The sequence below is a fragment of the Oncorhynchus nerka genome, linkage group LG18 (assembly GCF_034236695.1).
Source record: "Oncorhynchus nerka isolate Pitt River linkage group LG18, Oner_Uvic_2.0, whole genome shotgun sequence".
NCBI classification, from domain to species: Eukaryota; Metazoa; Chordata; class Actinopteri; order Salmoniformes; family Salmonidae; genus Oncorhynchus; species Oncorhynchus nerka.
In genome coordinates this window covers 38,960,561-38,987,962 of record NC_088413.1, presented here as the reverse complement: position 1 = coordinate 38,987,962, position 27,402 = coordinate 38,960,561, and the positions used below count along the sequence as shown (strand labels likewise).

Sequence of the window (27,402 nt, the reverse complement as noted above, 5' to 3'; positions counted from 1 at the left end):
CTCTCTGGACCATATAGATAAGGTGAGACAGTTGTCAAACCCTTGTGAAGCAAATGGCTTCACCTCCACCGTGAGGCAACGGCATTTCCACTCTCTAACCTGACATTTTAGGAACTACAACTCCATTGCGATAGAGATGTACGTACGGGTTGTCAGAAATGTCGCGCCCTCCTTGTTGTGACACATGACTAGTGGCACCAGTGCACGCTATTGTTATGTGCTGGTTACCGACAAGGTGGCAACACCACTGAGAGGCCTGACCTTTGTCTTCTCTCTCACTTCCCCCTCTATCTCTCTTTCTTCCTCCCTCCTTTTCACTTGTGACATGCTCTCACTTTCTCCATCTGTTTTCTCGTGGTATGCTCCCCCTCTCAATCTCTCTCTTTTTTGTGGCTTGCTCTCTCATGCACTTACTCTCCTCCATATGATTTCTAATACTCTTTCACTCTTCTCTCGCTCCATCTCTCTCATACTCGCAATAGCCATGTTGTTTCATCTTAGGCTCTATGGAAATGTGGTACCGAGTACTATTATACCAGGCATATCCACTGCAATCAGCATCATTACAGTGCCTGCACAAACAATGCCCACTAGAAATGGTTGAAAGTCTTCTTATTATATGGAGGAATGTAGTTAATACGTATACAAAAGTGCATATTTATCGTAAAGATGTATACGATTGTATGTGTTCTTTAGTACATTTTTGGACAATTTGTATCTACTCAGATTGTTTAGGAGCTTTGCGTCATTGGGACATGAGCGCTGTGATGTCTCCCCATCGGTGATGCACATTATTCTATTTAGTCTCGGCTAATCATGTCACCGAAATAGGTGTCGGCCATGTGTGATGACTAATATCACTGCTGCCTTTGACGCTAATGAACTGGCACTGAATTTGTTCGCACATTATTAGCAATCTGCTTCAGCCAGTGTCTTGTGTCTTGTCATAAGCAGCTATTTGCATTTGACAGACTGGTAGCTGTGTTCATATAGTCTTTTGAGCTTTCCAAACCATTAGGTGCATACCACTCTTTCCCCAGACACTTGCTCTCTTTCTCTCCCTCAGTGAAAGGAAGCAAATGATATAAGCTTTCTTCCTTTGCTTTTAGTGAAGGGCAGAAGTTCAGGTTCTCTCTGCGGTTAAAGCAAGAGATGGATAGAAGAGTTATTCCTTTCCTTCAGTGAATGGCAGAAGTTTGTTGATAGGAACAGAAGGGAAAAATAGCACCCACTGCCTAAGGAGGGTGGAGGTGGATTGTGCCAGTCACAAAAGCAGCCACTCTTGATCCACTGACCCCATATGACCTCCTTTCCTAAAGGTTACAGCCACCCCCTACCTCCCTCAGAGAAACCAATCGTCGCCTACCACTGTGATTGCTAACGCTCACCCCTCACATTGTGCACCCTGGCACCCGACCACGCACACAGACACACTCAAAATCTTGGCTTCCACCCACCCACCCACCTGCCTCCCCAAACCCCCAGCCAAATAGCAGGGGTTTCCATAATCAGAATCTAAGGAGAGATCCCTCAGGGGACCCCTTCCACTCCCAACCACTGCCAGTACACGCTTCCACGGAATTAGTTCCATCTGGCCTAGTTTATGCCCCAGCACCTGATAAACTAGATGCGATCTATATATTCGGCTTGCAAAAATCTTTCTTGGCTGCCTTCTCTCTCTCTCTTTCGCTCGCTTTCTCTCTGTCTCTCCTTTTCCCGTTCCTCTCTTTTTCTGTGTTTGTCTGTCTATATATTGCTTTCATTTTCTCGGTGCTTCTCCATGTCAGAGCTGACAAGCTCTCACATTCTTAATCCTTTGGTGACTCTGTGGTGTTTTTTTTTAACCCCAGTGACTCCGGTGTCCATATTCGTTCAGATATCTCCGGCATTGCTTATCTTTTTAAACCCTTTGCGATGTAAAGAATCTGGCTATCTCTTTGTCTATCTCGGTCTGCTCATTGTCTCACCACAGCAAATGTACAGAGCCGCAAATCAGTTCAATGAGGCTATCAACTCATAGCAGCAGCCTCCTGGCAGGCTCCCAAAGCTAGCTAAGTCGACCAGACATGTTGTTTATGCTCAAACAGATAGGCCTGGAAGAGTAAGAGAGCAAAGCATTGAAGGGGTTGGCTTTTGTTGTGATTTAAATAGCTAATTGTCATAAATTAACTCTGAGATAATCTATAGATAATCTGAGTTAAAAATATATTTCTGTTAACTATCATTGCAATTGTTTATTGGTAATTAAGTTAATGTGTGGGTGTTCATAGGACCAGAAAAAAAACATATTACTGTCAGGGGTCACACAAGTTGTCTTCGTGCATTGTTTGCAATTCAACAAGTGATGATTTCATGGTCATTTGGAACATACCAATGCTCCCGGGCCACAGACAGAAGACCATGATGATGGCTCCATTTACAGTGCAGTCGAACGGAAGAAGTCCCTCAACCCAATATCCGTCCCAGTAACCCCCTCACTCAAGCAATAGTAATGCAATGATAATCAAACGAGACAGCAACGGCCGTTTAATCAAACCAGTGTGTACAATTAGCCCTCTTTTTGGAGGCTAGCCTCTTGAGCTAGCAGCTTCTGGTGAGCCAGTGCTAATGTCTGCTATTGAGACTTGATATTTCATATCTATATAACATATATGACCGAATTCAGGTATGTGGTAGCCTAGGTCAATGTCAGTGTGGACATTGGTTGGGCCATGGGAATGGAGTCTCCTGGTATATGAGATGTAGTGCCAATGATTCTCAAAACCAATGGGATGTTTTGTCAAAATTATTCTGATAAAGTATTTTTTTTCTTTCAAGACAGTGTGATATTTTAGTTCTGACAATGCACTTGCTGTAACAGGCAAGCTATTTGATCTTATTCTCTAAATGTCATACATTTGGTTGAGTTTTATGTGCAGAGTTGTCATTACGTGAAGAATGCAATTGAGTGTTTTGGGATTTACTTCAGTGTGATGCTGCAGTTATTGTGGACTCCACACACACACACAGTTTCAGACACGTAAAAATGATATAAATCTCTATCGTGGCAGCGTACATTGATTCATCATGATGTGGTTAATGCCTCATCACTCACTGGTGATTCATACAGTACCAACCAAGGCCAGGTCATGGCAGTGACATGCTATCAATGACACTATCATTGATAGCATTTATTGGTCACATACACGTGTTTAGCAGATGTTATTGCGGGTTGGTAATCAAGCCTACTACTGTTCTGTCATCTGCAAACTTGATAATTGAGTCGGAGGCGTGCTTGGCCACGCAGTCATGGGTGAACAGGGAGTACAGGAGAGGGCTGAGCACACACCCTTGTGGGGCCCCAGTGTTGAGTATCAGTGAAGAGTAGGTGTTGTTTCCTACCTTCACCACCTGGGGGCGACCCGTCAGGAAGTCCAGGACCCAGTTGCCCAAGGCGGGGTTCAGACCCAGGGCCTCGAGCTTGATGATGACATTGAAGGGTACTATGGTGTTGAATGCTGAGCTATAGTTAATTAACAGCATTCTTACATAGGTATGTATGCCTCTTGTCCAGATTTTTTAAATTATTTTATTTAACCAGGTAGGCCAGTGGAGAACAAGTTCTCATTTACAACTGTGACCTGGCCAAGACAAAGCAAAGCAGAGTTACACATTGGATAAACAAACATACAGTCAATAACACAATTAAAAAATATATATACAATGTGTGCAAATGTAGTAAGATTAGGGAGGTAAGGCAATAATTAGGCCATAATGGCGAAATAATTAAAATTTTGCATTATCACTGGAGTGATAGATGTGCAAGTAGAGATACTGGGGTGCAAAATAGCAAAAATATAAATAACAATATGCGGATGAGGTAGTTGGGGAGGCTATTTAAAGATGGGCTGTGTACAGGTGCAATGATCGGTAAGCTGCTCTGACAGCTGATGCTTCAAGTTAGTGAGGGAGATATAAGTCTCCAGCTTCAGTGATTTTTGCAATTCGTTCCAGTCATTGGCAGTAGAGAACTAGAAGGAAAGGCGGCCAAAGGAGGAGTTGGCTTTGGGGATGACCAGTGAAATATACTTGCTGGAGCACGTGCTATGGGTGGGTATTGCTATGGTGACCAGTGAGCTGAGATAAGGCGGACTTTACCAAGCAAAGACTTATAGAAGACCTGGAGCCAGTGGGTTTGGCGATAAATATGAAGCGAGGGCCATCCAACGAGCACATACAGGTCGCAGTAGTGGGTAATATATGGGGCTTTGGTGACAAAATGGATGGCACTGTGATAGACTACATCCAACTTGCTGAGTAGAGTGTTGGAGGCTATTTTGTAAATGACATCGCCGAAGTCAAGGATCGGTAGGATAGTCAGTTTTACGAGGGTGTGTTTAGCAGCATGAGTGAAGGAGGCTTTTTTGTGAAATAGGAAGCCAAATCTAGATTTAATTTTGGATTGGAGATGCTTAATGTGAGTCTGAAAGGAGAGTTTACAGTCTAACAAGATGGGATGGTTAGACAGATGGGACAGGGCAGTGTGGTGCCGATTTCGTCGTCTGTGGATCTATTGGGGCGGTAAGCAAATTGAAGTGGATCTAGGGTGGCAGGGAAGGTGGAGGGGATATGATCCTTGACTAGTCTCTCAAAGCACTTCATGATGACAGAGGTGAGTGCTACGGGGCGATAGTCATTTAGTTCAATTACCTTTGCTTTCTTAAGTACTTGGACAATGGTGGCCGAAGCATGTGGGGACAACAGACTGGGATAGGGAGAGATTGAATATATCTGTAAACACACCAGTCAGCTGGTCTGTGCATGCTATGAGGACGCGGTTAGGGGTACCATGTGGGCCGGCAGCCTTGCGAGGGTTAACACGCTTAAAGGTCTCACTCACGTCGACCACGGAGAAGGAGAGTCCACAGTCCTTGATAGCGAAGATGGTGTTCAGCCTGTCCGGAAGCGAGACGTCGGTGTCCATGACGTGGCTGGTTTTCCTTTTATAATCCGTGATTGTCTGCCACATACGTCTCGTGTCTGAGCCGTTGAACTGGGACTCAACTTTGTCCCTATACCGACGTTTAGCCTGCTTGATTGCTTTGCGGAAGGAATAGCTACACTGTTTGTATTCTTACATATTCCCAGTCCTCTTGCCCTGGTTAAATGCGGTGGTTCGCGCTTTCATTTTTGAGCAAATGCTCCCATCTATCCACAGTTTCTGGTTGGGGTAGGTTTTAATAGTCACAGTGGGTACAACATATCCTTTGCACTTCCTGATAAACTCATTCACCATATCGGTATATGTGTGGATATTATTTTCTGAAGCTACTCTGAACATATCCCAGCCCGCGTGATCAAAACAATCTTGAAGCGTCGATTCCGATTGGTCAGACCAGCGATGAATAGCCCTTACCACAGGTGCTTCCTGTTTAACTTTCTGGCTATAGGAGGGGAGGAGCGAGATTGAATCATGGTCCGATTTGCCGAATGGAGGGCAGGGGCGGGCCTTATATGCATTCTGGAAGGTTGTATAACAATGGTCGAGAGTTTTAGCATCGCAAGTACAACAATCAACATGTTGATAGAATTTCGGGAGCCTTTTCATAAAATGTTCTTTGTTAAAATACCCAGCTACAATAAATGCAGCCTCTCCATGTGTGGTTTCCAGTTTGCATAAAGTCCAGTGAAGTTCTTTGAGGGCCATCGTGGTATCGGCTTGAGGAGGAATATAGACCACTGTGGCTATTATTGACGAAAATTATATTGTGAGATTGTGAGATCTTCTAGGTCAGGTGAACAGAAGGATTTGAGTTTCTGTATGCTATCACAGTTAAACCATAAGTCCTTAATCGTAAAACATATACCTCCAACGTTCTGCTTCCCGGAGAGATGTTTGTTCCTGTCGGCGCAATGTACTGAGAACCCAACTGGCTTTACAGAGTCTGACAGTATATCTCCAGAGAGCCATGGTTCCGTGACTGGTGTGACTGGGGTGACATATTATGTATCCCCCAGCTTCAGTGTCTCAATGAGAGGGATTGGTCACCTGACAGAAGAATTGGAGAAGAAAAATTGAGAAACAGTAAAATATGAAGGAAAGAGAGAAGCAGGGGGTGAGAGAAACAAAGTGAGTGGAAGAATAGAAAAGGAAAAGGGGAGCTGGCTTTGCTAATATTTTAGAAATTGAAAGTGAAATGTAAACTGAGCACTGAGTCCTAACATTGATTAAATTATTAATAAGCTGTCTACTCATCTGTATCTACATAATTTCTGTCATCCCCACCTTTTTTAAACTCTCCCCCATTGTTTACATTTTCTTATCGTTGAAATGTGTGTTCTCTAAAAACTTCCCTGTGCAGAATTCGTCATTGGCAGGATTCCAAATCTGATATATCTTTACCTTCCCTCTGCCCTCATTCAATCAAACATGGTGTACTAGTCTGCCCTTGGCTTAAACCACCCACTTAGCTTGCCCATCCACGTAAACTTGCAGTGTCCTCAAACTCTCCATAGTTTCTCCCCCTCACTGAACATGGGAACATAGTCTTCCCCACCTGAAGGTATACATGTCCATTTGCGTTGACTCCTGTTTTGGGTAATGACTCGTGCTGACTATCGTGTACCCAGCTATTTGTTGTGCTGGGATAATTTAACCTGTGGTTGTGACTCACCAACAGGTGCTTCATTCCATTCTCATTTCCAGGCAATGAATAGTGTGGTTGGGGTGGGGAAACAATGTCTGTGTTGTGTTTTGAACTGCTCCAGCACAGGGAAAGATTAAAATCTTCAAATTGGACTAAAGATAGATGTCGACCGAGAGTTGTCTTTTCTTTCGAACAATCGATTGGTCTAAATTTGAAAACATGTATTTTACCATATATAGACACGCCGATAAAATCAATTATATGCACTGAGCTTGTCTGATGCTTTAAGCGCACTGTTTGATTAAATAATTAAGACACACAAATGATCAAGAGGGAGCCAGAGACCAAAATACCCATAAGAAAGAAAGCTGTTCCCGACCCTCCTCTTACCGCTGCTGCTGGCCTGCGCAGATTCTGCCGTTACGCTCCTGAAGTTGTTGGTAATAGGCTACACAATAGGCCTTGTTGTAACTATATTTGAGAAGGACAGGTATAAAGAATTATGTTGTTTAATTAACTTGCAAACCAGCATTGCGCCAATTCAGCGGCACACTGAAGATTATGTTTCACCTTGGTGAGCACCACAAGCATATAAAACCTATCAATGTTTTAGCATGCAACTAGAAAAACAAAGTAGGCTAAATTACTGTTTTCAAGTGGTATGTCATATTCATTTTCAAACTATGGTAAGCAAACCACTGTTTGCAGAGTTTCTATTCAATTTTTTTGGCATCATCCTTTACTACACAGAACAAAAATCTAAACGCAACATGTAAATTGTTGTTACCATGTGTCATGGGCAACACATTTGTTTACTTCCCTGTTCATGAGCATTTATCTTTTGCCAAGATAAACCATCCACCTGACAGGTATGGCATATCAAGAAGCTGATTAAAAAGCATGATCATTACACAGGTGCACCTTGTACTGGGGACAATAAAAGGCCACTCTAAAATGTGCAGTTTTTGCACACAACACAATGCTACAGATGTCTCAAGGTGTAATGGAGCATACAATTGGCATGCTGACTGGAGGAATGTTCACCAGAGCTGTTGCCAGATAATTTAATGTTAATTTCTCCACCATAAACCACCTCCAACGTCATTTTAGAGAATTTGGCAGTACGTCCTGGCCTCACAACCACAAACTGGCCTCACAACCACAGACCACATGTAACCACGCCAGCCCAGGACCTCCACATCCGGCTTCTTCACCTGCGGGATCGTTTGAGACCAGCCACCCGGACAGCTGATTAAACTGTAGGTTTACACAACCAAAGAATTTCTGAACACACTGTCAGAAACCGTCTCAGGGAAGCTCATCTGCCTGCTCGTCGTCCCCACCAGGGTCTTGACCTGACTGCAGTTCGGCATCTTAAAACCAACTTCAGTGGGCAAAAATTCACCTACGCTGGCCACTGGCACGCTGGAGAAGTGTGCTCTTTACGGATGAATCCCTGTTTCAACTGTACCGAGCGGATGGCAGACGGATGGTATGACGTATTGTGGGCGAAAGGTGTTTTGATGTTAACGTTGTAAACAGAGGGACCCATGGCAATTTGAATGCACAGAGACACTGTGACAAGATCCTGAGGCCAATTGTCGTGCTGTTAATCCGCCGCCATCACCTCTTGTTTCAGCATGATAATGCATGGCCCAATGTCACAAGGATCTGTACACAAGTCCTGGAAGCTGAAATTGTCCAGGTTATTTCAAGGCCTGCATACCCACCAGACGTCACCCATTGAGCATGTTTGGAATGCTCTGGATCGACGTGTACGACAGCGTGTTCCAGTTCCCGCCAATATCCACCAACTTTGCACAGCCATTGAGGACGAGTGGGACAACATTCCACAGGCCACAATCAACACCCTGATCAACTCTATGTGAAGGAGATGTGTTGTGCTGCATGAGGCAAATGGTGGTCACACAAGATACAGACTTTTTTTAATCCACACCCCTACTTTTTTTTAAGGTATCTGTGACCAACAGATGCATATCCATATTCTCAGTCATGTGAAATCCATAGATTAGGGCTTAATGCATTTATTTAAATAGACTGATCTCCTTATATTGAACTGTAACTCAATAAGTTCTTTAAAATCGTTGCATCTTGAGTTTATATTTTTGTTCAGTGTACAATGAAATGCTGCATTTTGTATTAAATAGGCCTAATAACAGTATCAAGTAGCTACCATATGTACTGGTAGACAAGTCTTAACCTACAATTAGGCTCATTTGCGTGTGCCAGCTGCATGAAAAAGTCATTTGGACTGCTCATGAATAATAAATAAAAATATTACTCTGCCATTTTTATAGTCATGCCCCCCCTCCATTTGTGATTTTTCCTAAGTCTATATAACACACTGTCATTGTTAGAATCTTAATATCGCAAACAGAACTGGGGTTATAACCAGTTTTAGGAGGGCATGTCATCTTTTGATGGGGGAAAGGGAAGAAGGGGTGAGTTGATGAGCGAGGGGTAGCGAACGATGCATAATTATGTAATTGCCAATTATGAGTAAAGAACAGGGTGGGCCATTCTATTATATTGATTTATTCTAACTATAATCTGAAAATGGTATGTACCCTATATCAGTCCAATCAGATTTATCTGTCTACTCTGGCATACATGGAGTGCACAGTGAGAGCATGAGTAATTTACAATGGCAAGAAGACCAAGACGAATCGATGCACATGCTGCGTTAGCATTGCTATAAAATCAGGATGAAAACGTCTGATCGTGGGGATGAAATGAATCATGACATCTGATTCTGAGCCTCCGCAGAAAAGCCATAACGGTGCTCACTGAGCAGTTGCCTGCGCCACCACCAAATGAAACAGTGAAACAGCAGAGAGTAAGGGACGGCTCCGTTTCAATAGAACAAGCCGGTGACAGTGCTACGGATCGATTATCAGTACAAAATGTCATCACTGAGAGAGCAGGCCCATCTCAAGCAAAAAACAACATCAACAATGCATTCACCAGATTTCATTGTTTATGTGACATGGACAGGCTCCAACTGATGCCATTGTGTGAAGACACCATGTTAGCACGAGCTGACAATAATTGAGTATCGTCACTTGCCATCGACACATGCCATTATTGCTTTTGTGTTGATTTTCACTATTTACGGTGCCTTCGGAAAGTATTCAGACCCCTTGACTTTTTCTACATTTTGGTAGGTTACAGCCTTATTCTAACATTAATTGGTTAGTTGTTTCCCTCATCAATCTACACACAATACCCATAATGACAAAGCAAAACAATTATTTATTTGACATTTTTGCTAATTTATAAAATATTTAAAAAACTGATATCACATTTACATAAGAATTCAGACCCTTTACTCAGTACTTTGTTGAAGCACCTTTGGCAGCAATTACAGCCTTGAGTCTTCTTGGATATGACGCTACAAGCTTGGCACACCTGTATTTGGGCAGCTTCTCCCATTCTTCACAATCCTGTCCCGGAGCTCTATCGGAGCTCTAATTCCTGGCTTGGTTTTTGGCTGACATACATTGTCAACCTTATATAGACAGGTGTGTGCCTTTCCAAATCATGCCCAATCAATTGAATTCACCACAGGTGGACTCCAGTCAAGTTGTAGAAACATCTCAAAGATGATAAATGGAATCAGGATGCACCTGAGCTCAATTTCGAGTCTCATAGCAAAGGTTTTGAATACTTATGTTTTTATTTTTAATACATTTGCAAAAATGTATAAAAACCTGTTTTTGCTTTGTCATTATGGGGTATTGTGTTTAGATTGATAAATATATACATAAATGTATCTTTTTTTAATACATTTTAGAATAAGACTGTAACAACAAAATGTAAAAAAAAGTTTTATTATTATGATTATTTTTTTACTATTTTTTACCGGGGAAGTTGACTGAGAACAGATTCTCATTTACAGCAACGACCTGGGGAAAGGAGGAATGAGCTAATTGGAAGTTGGGGATGATTAGGTGGCCATGATGGTATGAGGGCTAGATTAGGAATTTAGACAGGACAACAGGGTTAACACTCCTGACCCCTCCTGTCTCAGCCTCCAGTATTTATGCTGCAGTAGTTTATGTGTCGGGGGGCTAGGGTCAGTTTGTTATATCTGGAGTACTTTTCCTGTCCTATTCGGTGTCCTGTGTGAATTTAAGTGTGCTCTCTCTAATTCTCTCTTTCTCTTTTTCTTTCTCTCTTGGAGGACCTGAGCCCTAGGACCATGCCTCAGGACTACTTGACATGATGACTCCTTGCTGTCCCCAGTCCACCTGGCCGTGCTGCTGCTCCAGTTTAAACTGTTCTGCCTTATTATTATTGGACCATGCTGGTCATTTATGAACATTTGAACATCTTGGCCATGTTCTGTTATAATCTCCACCCGGCACAACCAGAAGAGGACTGGCCACCCCACATAGCCTGGTTCCTCTCTAGGTTTCTTCCTAGGTTTTGGCCTTTCTAGGGAGTTTTTCCTAGCCACCGTGCTTCTACACCTGCATTGCTCAGCTGATGTACAAAGGGCTATATAAATACATTTGATTTGATTTTGATTTGATTTGATACTCTTACGATAAGTGCCATGGGATCTTTAGACCACAGAGATTCAGGACTTCCATTCCACATCCCATCCGAAAGACAACACCCTACACAGCGCAATGTCCCCAATCATAAGGAGCTCTGAGGCATTATGCTCTGGGGCATTGGGATATTATTTTTTAGACCGGAAGAAAGAGTGCCTTACTGGTCCTCCAACACCACTTCCAGCAGCATCTGGTCTCCGATCCAGGAACCAACCAGGACCAACCCTGCCTAGCTTCAGAGGCAAGCCAGCGGTCGGATGCAGGATGGTATGCTTCTGATTTTGTCATTGTAGATGATGTAACCATGACTTTATGTTCGTCATGAACTTCGGAACTGCCTGGCATGTAACTAACACAGCATGTGTTCCCTTTTGCTGCCACTCCCAGCTATTCCTTTTGACACATTTAGGATCTCTCTTTCTCTCTCTCTCTCTCGGGCTCACTTTCTCACTCTCTCTTACACACACACACACACACTCTCACAACACACACACGTGTCCATGGCAACGGGCTTTAGGTATCTTTGGTTTGTGGTGTCCCTGGCATACTCTTGACACAGGGGTGGATCCAGCCAGACCATGTGTGTGTATGCTCTGTAATCAGCCCCCTATTGTCTACATGAAGCCCATACACACAGCACGCAATGTGACGGCATAGAGCCGGTTAGTTAATGATTGACTGATCCCGTTTTTATGCATTTTAGCATGGTCCACTGCCTGGGACAGAGGAATTGTGTGTGTGTTCACATGCGATTTGTGCCTCTAGTGTCCTCTGCCCGATTTGTGTATATGTATGCAGGTTTGTGAAGGCTTGGGGACTGCGTCAGGGCACATCTTACCACAGTGCATACTGCATTGTCCTCACAAGTCCCCCCCTCCACACAGTAGGACTTAATTAGGAACAATGTCACGTCCTCAACTCCCCTCCTAACTCTGTGAGAACAGAACATTTCATGCGATGAGACATGCGTTGGTAACACCCACCTTGACCCTATAATATACGCTTTTCTGCCTCAGGGCGTTGTGGCACAAAGCTTCCTTCAAGCCTATGAACCTCTGACACAAAACATGTCGCTCTGTATCTCCGATCTGCGTATCTTTTCAATCAGTTGAAAGCTGGGTCTCTTGAATATGCATGGCATTATAGCCTTACCTTTCCTATGAATAAAATGGTAAAGAAGACTATTTAAAGACTTATGTTGATTGAGCGGTTTTGTGCTATAATATACACGGTGAAACTATAGTGATAACCTTGTATCTTCCATCTTATTCACTCATCTTGGAAAAACTCATTGAAATGCAGGCAGAAATTAAAAGTGAACTATCTTGTTATGGCAATGATCTTCCAATATCCCCTCCCGTGTGCTTCCTCTTAATGAGAAAATGTCATTTCCACATCAAAGCTATGGAAGACAGTGGAATGAAAATTGCTCTACGAGACATTGCTTTCTAATAGCACACTACAGTTATGAGCAATGTTCCCTCTATTTTTTTTACAGAACTGAGCTCATTTCAGGTCTGCTGAGTGCAAACTTGAAAGTTGTGAAATGTATTTGCAACTTCCAGTGTGCGTTTACTGCTGTACCCGCTTTTTAACAGTGACCAAGTAGGCTACTATGGTTATTTGATCATAATGTAGGCCTATCAGAGTTGCCTAACATCAAAAACAATGGAGAAAATACATCCCATAACATTTTAACATGGAAATAGCTGTTGTATCATTCAGCTTACAGTAGCAGCCAATGTGTGGTGTTCAATGTAGGCCTACATTCCATGAGACTTTTGAAAAAAAAAACATCCAGGGCTTGACAACCTGCTTATCCACTTGTCCTTCAAGACAAGGTGACTGAAAATGTTGTTTGATGCAAGAAATCACTTTACAAAATAAAATGCATTATTATTCCCATACAATTATTACAAAGAATCAGACAAATTATACCCTCTGCCTATTGGCTACTTAGCTTATTCAAGCCCATCTCAAAATCCAAACTGCCTCTTTAAGACAAAAAAAAAAGATCTTTACCTGACTGGCTTTTCAGAGATGTCTAGAAATGTTCACGTTTTGTGCTATTGTAGGAAGCAATCACCCCACTATTGCTGACTAGAAATAATCTATAACTGGGCTAATAACTCACTTTATTTTTTATTTTTTTACCTAGGCATAAGAATGTTACGACTTCCTCCGAACACCACCCGAACAAGGAGAAGGGCCGACTTCGGCGGAAGTCGTGACATTCTTATGCCTGGGTTAAATAAATAAAAATTAAAAAAGTGAGTGGTCGACGTCACCGGCTTTCTAGTCACTACCAATCCATTTTTCTGTTTCGTTTTGTTTTGTCTGATTACATACACACCTGTTTAACATTCCCTCATTACATTCCCTATTTAACCATCTGACATACATTTCTGTTCTGTCCGTGATTGTTTATGTCGTTAGTGGTTGTGTTCGTGTTAGAGTAATTTATGAAGTAGACGCAGAACTGTAATAAGGGTGCAACAGCATAATTTTGAATAATTTGTTATCAAATTTTTTGTAGTTTCAATGGAGGAAAATGTAAGACAATTTTGATTCCCCACTTAATAAATCCAAAATCCAGTTGACAAATTCAGAAATGTTTGCTTGGTTTAGTGTCCCTCGTGCAAAGGATCCATTTAGCTCCAAGCACCAACTGAAATGTCAGAGCTCCTTAAAATCTCCCAGACTCCCACCTACATATTTTGAGAAAAAAGATCAGCTCATTACCATCTCATTGTAGACCTCAAGATTTGTACTTTCCTCCTAGAATGTTGACTGGCAGGTTGCGTAGTGGGGTCCAACATACAGACAGACGGACAGAGAATCTCAAAGCAAGCCCGAGAGCTGCCTTCGTCCTTACGCAATAACCCCTTTGTCACTCAAGCTGCCCCATCAAGTTGCCCGTGACATTTCAAGATGGGCAAGAAAGACGAACAAGAGCCCTTACCTCCATACTGCCCCTTTCGAGAGCCTTGTCTGTTTAGTGTGTGTGTGTGTTTGTGTTGTGACTTTGACCGGACATGGTCTGGCATAAGGACAGCTGTCACATCTCCAACCTGTCACATGTCACAGAGAAGAGATGCCACAGGCTGAGCATCAACGGACGGAGGAAAGGAGCGAGAAGAAGGAAAGAGAGGGAGAGCGAGAAAGGCGGATGAGAGGAGCGAGCAAGGCTAGCAGTGGAGTGGATAATAATACAGCTTAAAATGAGTAGGCACGTTTAGTTCACCCTCATGAAAAAGTACTACTGAATTATTACTCATTAATACTACACAAGATCTACATAAAACTGACTGGTTTTACTACTTGATTGCTATTGACACGTGTAGTAAACCCGTATTGATTTATGTAGTACTTTAAGTAATAATGAGTGATATATTGGCAGATTCTTTCTGGATCTTAAAGGCCTTTGATACTCATGAGGTCCTCCTATCCAAACTATCCTCCTTTAATGTTTCTCCTGAAGCCATTAGTTGGATGTATTTCTATTTGAAAAATAGAAGCCAACGGGTTTGTCTGGGGGACACTCAGTCAGACTCTCTCTACTATAACATTGGGGTCCCACAAGGGTCAATTAGGCCCCCTACTGTTTACCATCTACTGCGCCTCCAGAAAGTATTCACACCCCTTTACTTTTTTTCACATTTTGTTGTGTTGCAAACTGAATTTCAATGGATTAAATGTAGATTTTTTTAACTGGCCTACACACAATACCCCATGATGTCAAAATGGAATTCTGTTTTACAAATTAGTAAAAAATTAAAAAAACTAACTGTCTTTAGTCAAAAAGTATTCATACAAGCCTAAATAAGTTCAGGAGTACAAATTTGCAGCTCCCCCCCTACTTTGTGCAATTTCCGCCTGAAGACATACCCAAATCTAACAGCCTGTAGCTTAGGCACAGAACCAAGGATATGCATATTCTTGGTACCATTTGAAAGAAAACACTCTGACGTTTGCGTAAATGTGAATTGAATGTAGGAGAATTACACACAATAGATCTGGTTTAGATAAAACAATGGAAGAAAACATACGTTTTTTATTTTTATTGTTGTATCATCATATTTAAAATGAACAAGATAAAACAAACATTCAGATAGGATGATGGGGACAATTTCAGTGAAGAATATAAGAGGGCAACAGTACTTGTGCAAAGTTTCAGAATGATAACTTCCAAAATGAGTGCGCTACATGACATGTATCATGAAGTCACTCAGGTGTCCCACACAAGTAGCCCAAATGTACCCAAGTGGCCAAATTGGGAAAGGTATACATTTTGAAACAAATAACTATATTCAAAATACCAAAATTGTATTCTAAAACACTCTCCCCCCAAAAAATAGAAAAAAAATGAGGGAAAAAATGGGAAAAAAAAAATAATAATTGATTAAATAATATATGAAAAAATATATATTTACAAAATAACATGGGTAACTATTTACACACTTTCAATATTTGGAAGACCCTCAGTCCTCTATCAAATCAAATCAATTTATATAGCCCCAGCCTAAAACTCCAAACAGCCAGCAATGCAGGTGTAGAAGCACTGTGGCTAGGAAAAACTCCCTAGAAAGGCAAAAACCTAGGAAGAAACCTAGAGAGGAACCAGGCTATGTGGGGTGGCCAGTCCTCTTCTGGTTGTGCCGGGTGGAGATCACAGTGGTTGTAGAGGGTGCAACAGGACAGCACCTCAAGAGTAAAAATGAACAGTTTAGGGTTCAATAGCCGAAGGCAAAACAGTTGAAACTGGAACAGCGGCAAGGCCAGGTGGACTGGGGACAGCAAGGAGTCATTATGCCAGGTAGTCCTGACGCATGGTCCTAGGGCTCAGGTCCTCCGAGAGAGAGAGAAAGAGAGAATTAGAGAGAGCATACTTAAATTCACACAGGACACCGGATAAGACTCCCATTTGGAGTCAGTGTCACTGTGAAAGAAAATGTTCAGTTAGAATAGTTTCACATATGAGCCCTATATCAACAGGTATAATAAACAGATATATATAGAGAGTTGAAGGTTGAATATATTAGGTTGAATATATTATTATATTATTATTACCTGCTAGACCTACTGTCTCTTTTATATTATGACATTTCAGCTAGATCTACTGTCTCTATTATATTATGACAGACCAGCTAGATCTACTGTCTTTATTATAATACAAAAGACCAGCTGTATCTACTGTCTCCATTTCACTTTGGCCATTGATGTGGTCCTGCCCTCCCTTCAACAGCCTCAAATAGGCTATTTCATGTGGGTTGGGGTGGGGCGGCAAACACACGCATCTCACATTTCATGACATTACATGTTTATATATTGCTTCTAAATAAATAAAAAAAATCACAAATAATATTTTATATTATTCATTTCAAACAAGGGCATTAGCATGATAAGAACTTACCAGTCCAAAACGATGTCCTCTCCCGTTCAAAAAATATTCCTCCACAATCGCTAAATGAAGCGTCCTACAACAATCTCTGTCTCACCTTCCCAATCAATTTATTCTAAAATTGTGTGTACACCTGTATATCTAGACTTAGATTTAGCTTTCACTGACTTAGTCGTCATAATGATTGATATATAAACAGCTGAATCTGCTCGTACACCAAACACTGCAGTGCGTAATATGCGTAGCTTCTTCCGGTATGAAACGTCAATAGCGAATGACTCACTTTACGCTGAAGCTTACTACATGGGTTGGTCTTGCAACACATAAACATGGCGTATTGCCATTTAGCTCAGCTCATTGGCTATCTACCCAGCTAGATCAGTGGTCATTGGGTTGAAAGACAGTCAATCAACAAAACAGCGGGCAAATCATTGGTGCACAATGATGTCATGACTTGTCTTCAAATCGGTTTCTTTCAGTCAATATGTCCCGCGAAATGGCCCATCATGTTTGATTGTGTTACAAACAAACCAGTTGATTGCAGTGAAACCAAACATGACTGGAAAAGTCACGTTTAGTGTGCGTTATTTACCTGGAATGTGTCATCGAAAATGGAATGAGACGGAATTCACGACACAAGCGGTTCACAAAATGTTTCCTGTTAGGCCATAAAAACGGATTTTATCAAACAAAAGATAATTCATTGTGTAACAATGAGCATTGGAATTGCAAACAGGCGAAGATCGTCAAAGGTAAACAATTTATTTTAATGCAGTTTGTGATTATGTTACGCCTGTGCTGGTTTTAAAAAAAATGATGGGGTTCTATGCTCAGACAATCACATTGTATTCTTTCACAGTAAATCCTATCTAAAATCTGACAATGCAGTTGGATTAGCAAGATTCTAGGCTTTCGATACATGTGAGACACTTGTATTTTCATGAATGTTTAATATGACTATATGTAGCGATCACCGTATGTTGTGGAATTTCAGCCCGCTAGCGGGCTCCGTGCACAGAGGTTAAACAGTTACTTACAGATGTAATGTACTTACAGAGTGCATCAAACATGATTTAGACCTTGTGTTTATTTCTGTATTTCAATTTTGCATCTTGCTGAAAATTGTCCACAGTGTTCCTATCGTCTCGTTTAACAAGTTACATATTAAGTTGCATGGACTCACATGATTGTTGTACCCCACACATACAATTATCTATAAGGTCCCTCTGTCGAGAAGTGAATTTCAATCGCAGATTCAACCAAAAAGACCAAGGAGGTTTTCCAATGCCTCGCAAAGAAGGGCACATATAGTACTAAATGAATGTGGCAAAACAATTACCTTTTTGTCCTGAATACAAAGTGTTATGTTTGGGGCAAATCCAATACAACACATTACTGAGTACCACTATCCATATTTTCAAACATAGTGGTGGCTGCATCATGTTATGGGTATACTTGTAATTGTTAAGGCCTGGGGAGTTTTTCAGGATACATTTTTTTTTTTATTTATTTATTTCACCTTTATTTAACCAGGTAGGCAAGTTGAGAACAAGTTCTCATTTACAATTGCGACCTGGCCAAGATGAAGAAAAGCAGTTCGACACATACAACGACACAGAGTTACACAAACAAACATACAGTCAATAATACAGTATAAACAAGTTTATATACGATGTGAGCAAATGAGGTGAGATAAGGGAGGTAAAGGCAAAAAAGGCCATGGTGGCAAAGTAAATACAATATAGCAAGTAAAACACTGGAATGGTAGATTTGCAGTGGAAGAATGTGCAAAGTAGAAATAAAAATAATGGGGTGCAAAGGAGCAAAATAAATAAATTAATTAATTAAATACACTAGGGAAAGAGGTAGTTGTTTGGGCTAAATTATAGGTGCAGTAATCTGTGAGCTGTTCTGACATTTGTTGCTTAAAGCTAGTGAGGGAGATAAGTGTTTCCAGTTTCAGAGATTTTTGTAGTTTGTTCCAGTCATTGGCAGCAGAGAACTGGAAGGAGAGGCGGCCAAAGAAAGAATTGGTATTGGGGGTGACTAGAGAGATATACCTGCTGAAGCGCCTGCTACAGGGGGGTGATGCTATGGTGACCAGCGAGCTGAGATAAGGGGGGACATTACCTAGCACGGTCTTGTAGATGACATGGAGCCAGTGGGTTTGGCGACGAGTATGAAGCGAGGACCAGCCAACAAGAGCGTACAGGTCGCAATGGTGGGTAGTATATGGGGCTTTGGTGACAAAACGGATTGCACTGTGATAGACTGCATCCAATTTGTTGAGTAGGGTATTGGAGACTATTTTGTAAATGACATCGCCGAAGTCGAGGATTGGTAGGATGGTCAGTTTTACAAGGGTATGTTTGGCAGCATGAGTGAAGGATGCATTGTTGCGAAATAGGAAGCCAATTCAAGATTTAACTTTGGATTGGAGATGTTTGATGTGGGTCTGGAAGGAGAGTTTACAGTCTAACCAGACACCTAGGTATTTGTAGTTGTCCACGTATTCTAAGTCAGAGCCGTCCAGAGTAGTGATGTTGGACAGGCGGGCAGGTGCAGGCAGTGATCGGTTGAAGAGCATGCATTTAGTTTTACTTGTATTTAAGAGCAATTGGAGGCCACAGAAGGAGAGTTGTATGGCATTGAAGCTTGCCTGGAGGGTTGTTAACCTCATAGTCCACCAATACCGGATCCGGGTTCGTGACTAGGGCTCAAGCTCATTAGCATAACGCACAATGCGAAAAAATATTACTAAAAATATTTAACCTCCACACATTAACAAGTAAAATAGCTCAAATGAAAGATAAACAAGTTGTTTTTCTACCCATCAAGTCAGATTTCTAAAATGTTTTACGGCGAAAACATAGCACATATTTATGTCAAACCACCACCACAGACATAGCTCATTTGCATAGCCAAGTAGAAAAAATATGCAATCAACAAACGCAGGATTAAAAGAAAAATCATTTCACTAACCTTTTGAAATCTTCATCAGATGACAGTAATATAACATGTTACACAGTACATTCATTTTTTTTTCAATAATCTGCAATATATATCCATAAATCTCTGTTTACAATGATGCATCGTTCAAAAAATGCTACTAAAATGTCAGGAGAAATGCCGATAGCTCCGGCAGATAACGTCAGCTAACAAGGAATACACATCATAAACTTTGACTAAATATGCATGTTTTACATATGTATAGGAAGATACACTTCTTCTAAATGCAATCGCTGTGTTACATTTATTTTTAACGTTACAGGTTGCGTTCACTAGGCTATACTAGGAGTCGGCGCTCCAAAGGTATCATTATGGCTACTCTATCTTGGAGTCGACAGAAACCCAAAATTACCACATAAATATTCCCTTACCTTTGCTGTTCTTCCATCAGAAGACCTGGAAGGGATTATACTTACCAAACCAGCGTTTAGTTTTCAAGTCTGTGTCTTTCGGTTCTCAGAATAGCCACATTTCGGTCGAAATGTAGGCAAAATTCAAGTGGATGCGCACCAAAACGTCGAAATTATATATTATATGTCGAGTAAACTTGTCAAACTATGTTCATAATTAAGCTTTAACATGTTATAAAGGTGCACAGAAATCGTGGGGACGAACAGAAACACACACGTCGTTTAATCGATCCTGAATGAAAGACATCACCCGGCCAGCCGAGAGGTTTCAGCTCGCTCAAACTCCCGTGAGCGTGCGATTCTGATATACAGACTGTTCCCAGAGCGGTAGCTGTTTGGGAAGTGCGTGTGAGATGACGTCAAAGTTGGGCCAACTTTTTCCATGACAAGATAGCATTTGGGAGAATGCATGCCCTGAGAGTTCTGCTTTACATAGAGACAAAATTTAAACGGTTTTAGAAGCTTTAGAGTGTTTTCTGTTCGATAATATTTTTTATATGCATATATTAGCAATTTTGGGGAAAAATATTTTCAGTTTACTATGGGCACGCACTTTCTCCAACAGGGGCAGTATAGAGGGGGAGCTCTAAGAGGTTTTAACACAGTGTCCAAAGAAGGGCCAGAAGTATACAGAATGGCGTCGTCTGCGTAGAGGTGGATGAGAGACTCACAACCAGATCAATGAATACGGCTGCAAAATAAGGTTTCTTATCGATGGCGGTTAAGATATCGTTTAGGACCTTGAGCGTGGCTGAGGTGCACCCATGACCAGCCCTGAAACAGATTGCATAGTAGAGAAGGTATGGTGAGATTCGAAATGGTCGGTAATCTGTTTGTTGACTTGGCTTTCAAAGACCTTAGAAAGGCAAGGTAGGATAGATATAGGTCTGTAGCAGTTTGGGTCAAGAGTGTCCCCCCCTTTGAAGAGGGGGATGACCGCAGCTGCTTTGCAATCTTTGGGAATCTCAGACGACACGAAAGAGAGGCTAGTAATAGGGGTGGCAACAATTTTGGCAGATAATTTTAGAAAGAAAGGCTCCAGATTGTCTAGCCCGGCTGATTTGTAGGGGTCCAGATTTTGCAGCTCTTTCAGAACATCAGCTGACTGGATTTGGGAGAGGGAGAAATGGGGAAGGCTTGGACGAATTGCTATGGGGGGTGCAGTGCTGTTGACCGGGGTAGGAGTAGCCAGGTGGAAAGCATGGCCAGCCGTAGAAAAATGCTTATTGAAATTCTCAATTATGGTGGATTTATCAGTGGTGACAGTGTTTCCTATCTTCAGTGCAGTGGGCAGCTGGAAGGAGGTATTCTTATTCTCCATGGACTTTACACTGTCCCAGAACTTTTTTGAGTTATTGTTGCAGGATGCACATTTCTGCTTGAAAAAGCTAGCCTTGGCTTTTCTAACTGCCTGTGTATAATGGTTTCTAGCTTCCCTGAACAGCTGCATATGACGGGGGCTGTTCGATGCTAATGCAAAACGCTATAGGATGTTTTTGTGTTGGTTAAGGGCAGTCAGGTCTGGGGAGAACCAAGGGCTATATCTGTTCCTGGTTCTAAATTTCTTGAATTGGGGCATGAAAAAAAATACCCAGGCATCCTCGACTGACGGGATGAGATCTATATCCTTCCAGGATACCCCGGCCAGGTCGATTAGAAAGGCCTGCTCGCTGAAGTGTTTCAGGAAGCGTTTGACAGTGATGAGTGGAGGTTGTTTGACCGCTGACCCATTATGGATGCAGGCAATGAGGCAGTGATCTCTGAGATCTTGGTTGAAGACAGCAGAGGTGTATTTAGAGGGCAAGTTGGTTCGGATGATATCTATGAGGGTGCCTGTGTTTAAGGCTTTGGGGAGGTACCTGGTAGGTTCATTGATAATTTGTGTGAGATTGAGGGCATCAAGCTTAGATTGTAGGATGGCTGGGGTGTTAAGCATGTTCCAGTTTAGGTCGCCTAGCAGCACGAGCTCTGAAGATAGATGGGGGGCAATCAGTTCACATATGGTGTCCAGAGCACAGCTGGGGGCAGAGGGTGGTCTATAGCAGGCGGCAACGGTGAGAGACTTGTTTTTAGAGAGTTGGATTTTTAAAAGTAGTAGTTCAAATTGTTTGGGTACAGACCTGGATAGTAGGACAGAACTCTGCAGGCTATCTTTGCAGTAGATTGCAACACCACCCCCTTTGGCAGTTCTATCTTGTCTGAAAATGTTGTATAAACAAAATACACGTAATGGAGCTATGCACAGGCAAAGTCCTAGAGGAAAACCCTGTTCAGTCTGCTTTTCACCAGACACTGAGAGATGAATTCACCTTTCAGCAGGACAATAACCTAAAGCACAAAGGCAAACCTACACTGGAGTTGCGTACCAAGGAGATCGTGAATGTTCCTGAGTGGCCGAGTTACAGTTTTGACTTAAATCTGCTTGAAAATCTATGGAAAGACTTTAAAAAAATGTTGTCTAGCAATGATCAACAACCAATTTAAAAGGGCTTAAAGAATTTTGAAGGGAATAATGGGCAAATATTGTACAATCCAGCTGTGCAAAGCTCTTAAAGACTTACCCAGAAAGACGCATCTGTAATCGCTGCCTTAGGTGATTTTAACATGTAATGACTCAGGGGTGTGAATATGTAAATGACATACTGTGTTTCATTTACAATACATTTGCAGAAATTTCCAAAAACCTGTTTTCAATTTGTCATAATAGGGTATTGTGTGTAGATTGGTGAGAAAATATCAGGCTGTAACACAACAAAATGTGGAACAAGTCAAAGGATACTTTCTGAAGGCACTTTATATGATTCCCTGTAATGATTCCTATGTTGTTGATGTAAAGAATATTTGTTGGTCCGTGGTGTGTATTGAGGAGCAAACAGATGTTGCAGTTGATTCATTTTTTAAATTACTTATCCCAAGTACCAATAAGCATGCCCCCATTAAAGAAATGACAAAAAATTGTTAAATTCTCATGGATTGATGAGGAATTTAAAAATGTTATGGTTGACAGGGATAAGACAAAGGGAATGGCAAATAAGTCTGGCTGTACAAACGATTGGCAAACATACTGCAAATTGAAAAATCATGTGACTAAACTGAATAAAAAGAAGAAGAAACCACACTATGAAACGAAGAAAAACGCCATACAGAATGATAGTAAAAAGCTTTCAAGCATCTTCTATAGTTTTGAGAAAAAAGGCAAACTTAGCTCCATCATTCATTGAATCAGATGGCTCATTTGTCACAATATTGATATTGCCTGCTATTGCCAACTACTTTAAAAAAAAAATTTGGTAAGATTAACCAATTTAGGCATGACATTCCAGCAACAAACAATGATAAAATTATGAAAGACAAAAATTGTCATTTTGAATTCCATAAAGTGAGTGTGGAAGAGGTGAAAAAAATATTGTTGTCTATCAATGACAACTTGGGGTCTGACAACTTGGATGGAAAATTACTGAGGATAGTAAGTAGCGGATGATATTGCCACTCCTATTTGCCATATCTTCAATTTAACCTTTTGTGACTAGGGGGCAGTATTTTAATTTTTGGAAAAATAACGTTCCCGTAGTAAACGGGACATTTTGTCAGGACAAGATGCTAGAATATGCATATAATTGACAGCTTAGGATAGAAAACACTCTGAAGTTTCCAAAACTGTAAAACTATTGTATTTTTTTAAATATTTTTTTTAACCTTTATTTAACCAGGCAAGTCAGTTAAAACCAGTTAAGCCCACCCGACACGCAGGCGTCCCATCTAGCCATCTGGAAATGCAAATGCGCTACGCTAAATGCTAATAGCACTCGTTAAAACTCAAACGTTCATTAAAACACACATGCAGGGTACTGAATTAAAGCTACACTCGTTGTGAATCTAGCCAACAAGTCAGATTTTTAAAATGCTTTTCGGTGAAAGCATGAGAAGCTATTATCTGATAGCATGCAACACCCCGAAATACCTGATGGGGACGTAAACAAAATAATTAGCATAGCCGGCGCTACACAAAACGCAGAAATAAAATATAAAACATTCATTACCTTTGACGAGCTTCTTTGTTGGCACTGCTATATGTCCCATAAACATCACTATTGGGTATTTGTTTCGATTAAATCTGTCCATATATACCCCAAATATCGATCTATGAAAAGTGTGTGATCCAGAAAAAAACTGTGTTTTAAAACGCAACGTCATTTTTTGAAGTTAAAAAAGTCGACGATAAACTTTCACAAAACACTTCGAAATACTTTTGTAATCTAACTTTAGGTATTAGTAAACGTTAATAATCTATCAAATTGATCACGGGGCGATGTGTATTCAATAGCTCCAGGTCTTCAAATCATGATCGGAAATCTCTCTTCCAAAACATCCTGTCGGAGACCGGAAGGAATGGGGTCTCTCTTACTCGTTTGACCAAGAAACAACACCCAGGCAATTGACAAGACTGGGACATCGTGTGGAAGCTGTAGGACTTGCAATCTCAGACCCATCTAATTTGCTGTCCCATAGACAATACATGCAAGTGACGCATTGATATTTTTTCCAGTTTTCGGTGATCAGTTTTCCTTGCGCTTTTTGATGAAACACACGTTCTGTTATAGTCACAGCCGTGATTTAACCAGTTTTAGAAACGTCAGAGTGTTTTCTATCCACACATACTAATCATATGCATGTACTATATTCCTGGCATGAGTAGCAGGACGCTGAAATGTTGCGCGATTTTTAACAGAATGTTAGAAAAAGTAAGAACAAATTCTTATTTTCAATGACGGCCTAGGAACAGTGGGTTAACTGCCTGTTCAGGGGCAGAACGAGAGATTTGTACCTTGTCAGCACAGGGGTTTGAACTCACAACCTTCCAGTTACTAGTCCAACGTTCTAACCACTAGGCTACCCTGCGAGTATAACAAAACTGATAAAAATCCAATCCGGAAGTGCCTCATGTTTTGAAAGCGCTGCGTTCCAATGCGTCCCTATTGAGCAGTGAATGGGCTATCAACCAGATTACTCTTTCTCCGTATTCCCCAAGGTGTCTACAGCATTGTGACGTAGTTTTACGCATTTATGTTGAAGAATACCCATAAGCGGCTACATTGCGCAACTGGTCACCTGATGGCTCCCAGAGTGTTCTCGCGTAAAATACAGAGATAGCCATTATTCCAATCGGTCCTACTGAAAAACCAATTGTCCCGGTGGATATATGATCAAATATTTGAAAAACACCTTGAGGATTGATTATAAACAATGTTTGCCATGTTTCTGTCGATATTATGGAGCTAATTTGGAATATTTTTCGGAGTATTCGTGACTGCAATTTCCAGGCAATTTCTCAGCCAAGCGTGAAGAACAAACGGAGCTATTTCGCATACAAAAATAATATTTTGGGAAAAAAGGAACATTGGCTATCTAACTGGGAGTCTCGTGAGTGAAAACATCCAAAGCTCATCAAAGAGGTAAACGATTTAATTTGATTGCTTTTCTGATTTCCGTGACCAAGTTACCTGCAGCTAGCTGAACAAAATGCTATGATAGGCTATCGATAAACTTACACAAATGCTTGTCTAGCTTTGGCTGTAAAGCATATTTTGAAAATCTGAGATGACAGGGTGATTAACAAAAGGCTAAGCTGTGTCTCAGTATATTTCACTTGTGATTTTCATGAATAGGAATATAATCTAGGAATATTTATTTTCGTTGCGTTATGCTAATTAGTGTCAGTCGATGATTACGCTCCCTCATGCGGGATGGGGAGTCACTAGAGGTTTTAAGCCTACTAGAAAGTGTGTTCCCTCAGGCCTGGAGGGAAGCAAAAGTCATTCCACTACCTAAGAATAGTAAAGCCACATTTACTGGCTCAAACAGCTAACCCATGAGCTTGTTACCAACCCTTAGTAAAGTTTTGGAAAAATTGTTGTCTTGCTGTGTGCTTAGGGTCGTTGTCCTGTTGGAAGGTGAACCTTTGCCCCAATCCGTGGTCCTGAGCGCTCTGGAGCAGGTTTTCATCAAGGACCTCTCTTTACTTTGCTCCATTCATCTTTCCCTCGATTCTGACTAGTCTCCCAGTCCCTGCTGCTGAAAAACATCCCCACAGCATGATGCTGCCACCACCATGCTTCTCTGTGGGTATAGTGCCATGTTTCCTCCAGACGTGACGCTTGGCATTCAGGCCAAAGAATTCAATCTTGGTTTCAACAGACCAGAGAATCTTGTTTCCCATGGTCTGTGAGTCCTTTAAGTGCCTTTTGGCAAACTCCAAGCAAGCTGTCATGTGCCTTTTACTGAGAAGTGGTTTCTGTCTGGCCACTGAACCATAAAGACCTGATTGGTGAAGTGCTGCAGAGATGGTTGTCCTCCTGGAAGGTTCTCCCATCTCCACAGAGGAACTCTGGAGCTCTGTCAGAGTAACCATCAGGTTCTTGGTCACCTCCCTGACCAAGGCCCTTCTTCCCCGATTGCTCAGTTTGACCGGGCGGCCAGCTCTAGGAAGAATCTTGGGGTTTCCAAACTTCTTCCATTTAAGAATGGTGGAGGCCACTGTGTTCTTGAGGACCTTCAATGCTGCAGAAATGTTTTGGTACACTTCCACAGATCTGTGCCTCGACACAATCCTGTCTCGGAGCTCTATGGACAATTCCTTCGACCTCATGGCTTGGTTTTTGCTGTGGGACCTTACATAGACAGGTGTGTGTCTTTCCAAATCATGTTCAAACAATTGAATTTACCACAGGTGGACTCCAATCAAGTTGAAGAAACGTCTTAAGGATGATCAATGGAAACAGGATGCACCTGAGCTCAATTTCCATTCTCATAGCAAAGGGTCTAAATACTTATGTAAATAAGGTATCCCTGTTTTTTTTATAAATGTGTAATCATTTCTAAAAAACCTGTTTTCACGTTGACTTTATGGGGTATTGCGTGTAGATTGATATTGTAATCCATTTTAGAATAACAAAATGTGGAAAAAGTCAAGGGTTCTGAATACTTTCCAAAATGCACTCTATATATCAATAACAGGCCCTAGTGATATCCATATCACCCGTAGGCTACACCACTTCTGTTGTCCTTACCTCCAAGCGTATATTAAAGTTGGTCGTATAATCTTTGATACTGATAGTGTTACGACCCTGAAAACAGGGGAGAAATAATCACGAGAGTGATACGGTGTTGTTTTCTCAATTCAACTTTTAGTTCAATAATTTTACAAAAGTAACACATTACAAAACAACAGAAAAACCATTATACAAATAACACAGCAAAATATCTTATTGACAACGCACATGTTCATTCACAATCGACATAAAATGGCAGCTACTCTCAGTACGATGCTATTCTTCGCTACAACCTAGCAGGGCTCATATTACTATCTGCAAACTTAA

At 41.4% G+C, this 27,402-nt stretch overlaps 1 long non-coding RNA gene and 1 pseudogene across 1 annotated transcript; one reads left to right on the top strand and one right to left on the bottom strand.

Annotated features, from left to right (window-relative positions):
* The window catches only part of LOC115146745 (BRISC and BRCA1-A complex member 2-like), a 114,250-nt pseudogene that overhangs the window by 41,229 nt on the left and 45,619 nt on the right, over positions 1–27,402 (top strand).
* LOC135561557 (uncharacterized) lies at positions 15,253–16,864 on the bottom strand. Its single transcript, XR_010459557.1, has 2 exons — positions 16,620–16,864; positions 15,253–16,055 (listed from the first exon to the last, which is right to left on the bottom strand). It is a non-coding gene; the product is annotated as an uncharacterized LOC135561557 (long non-coding RNA).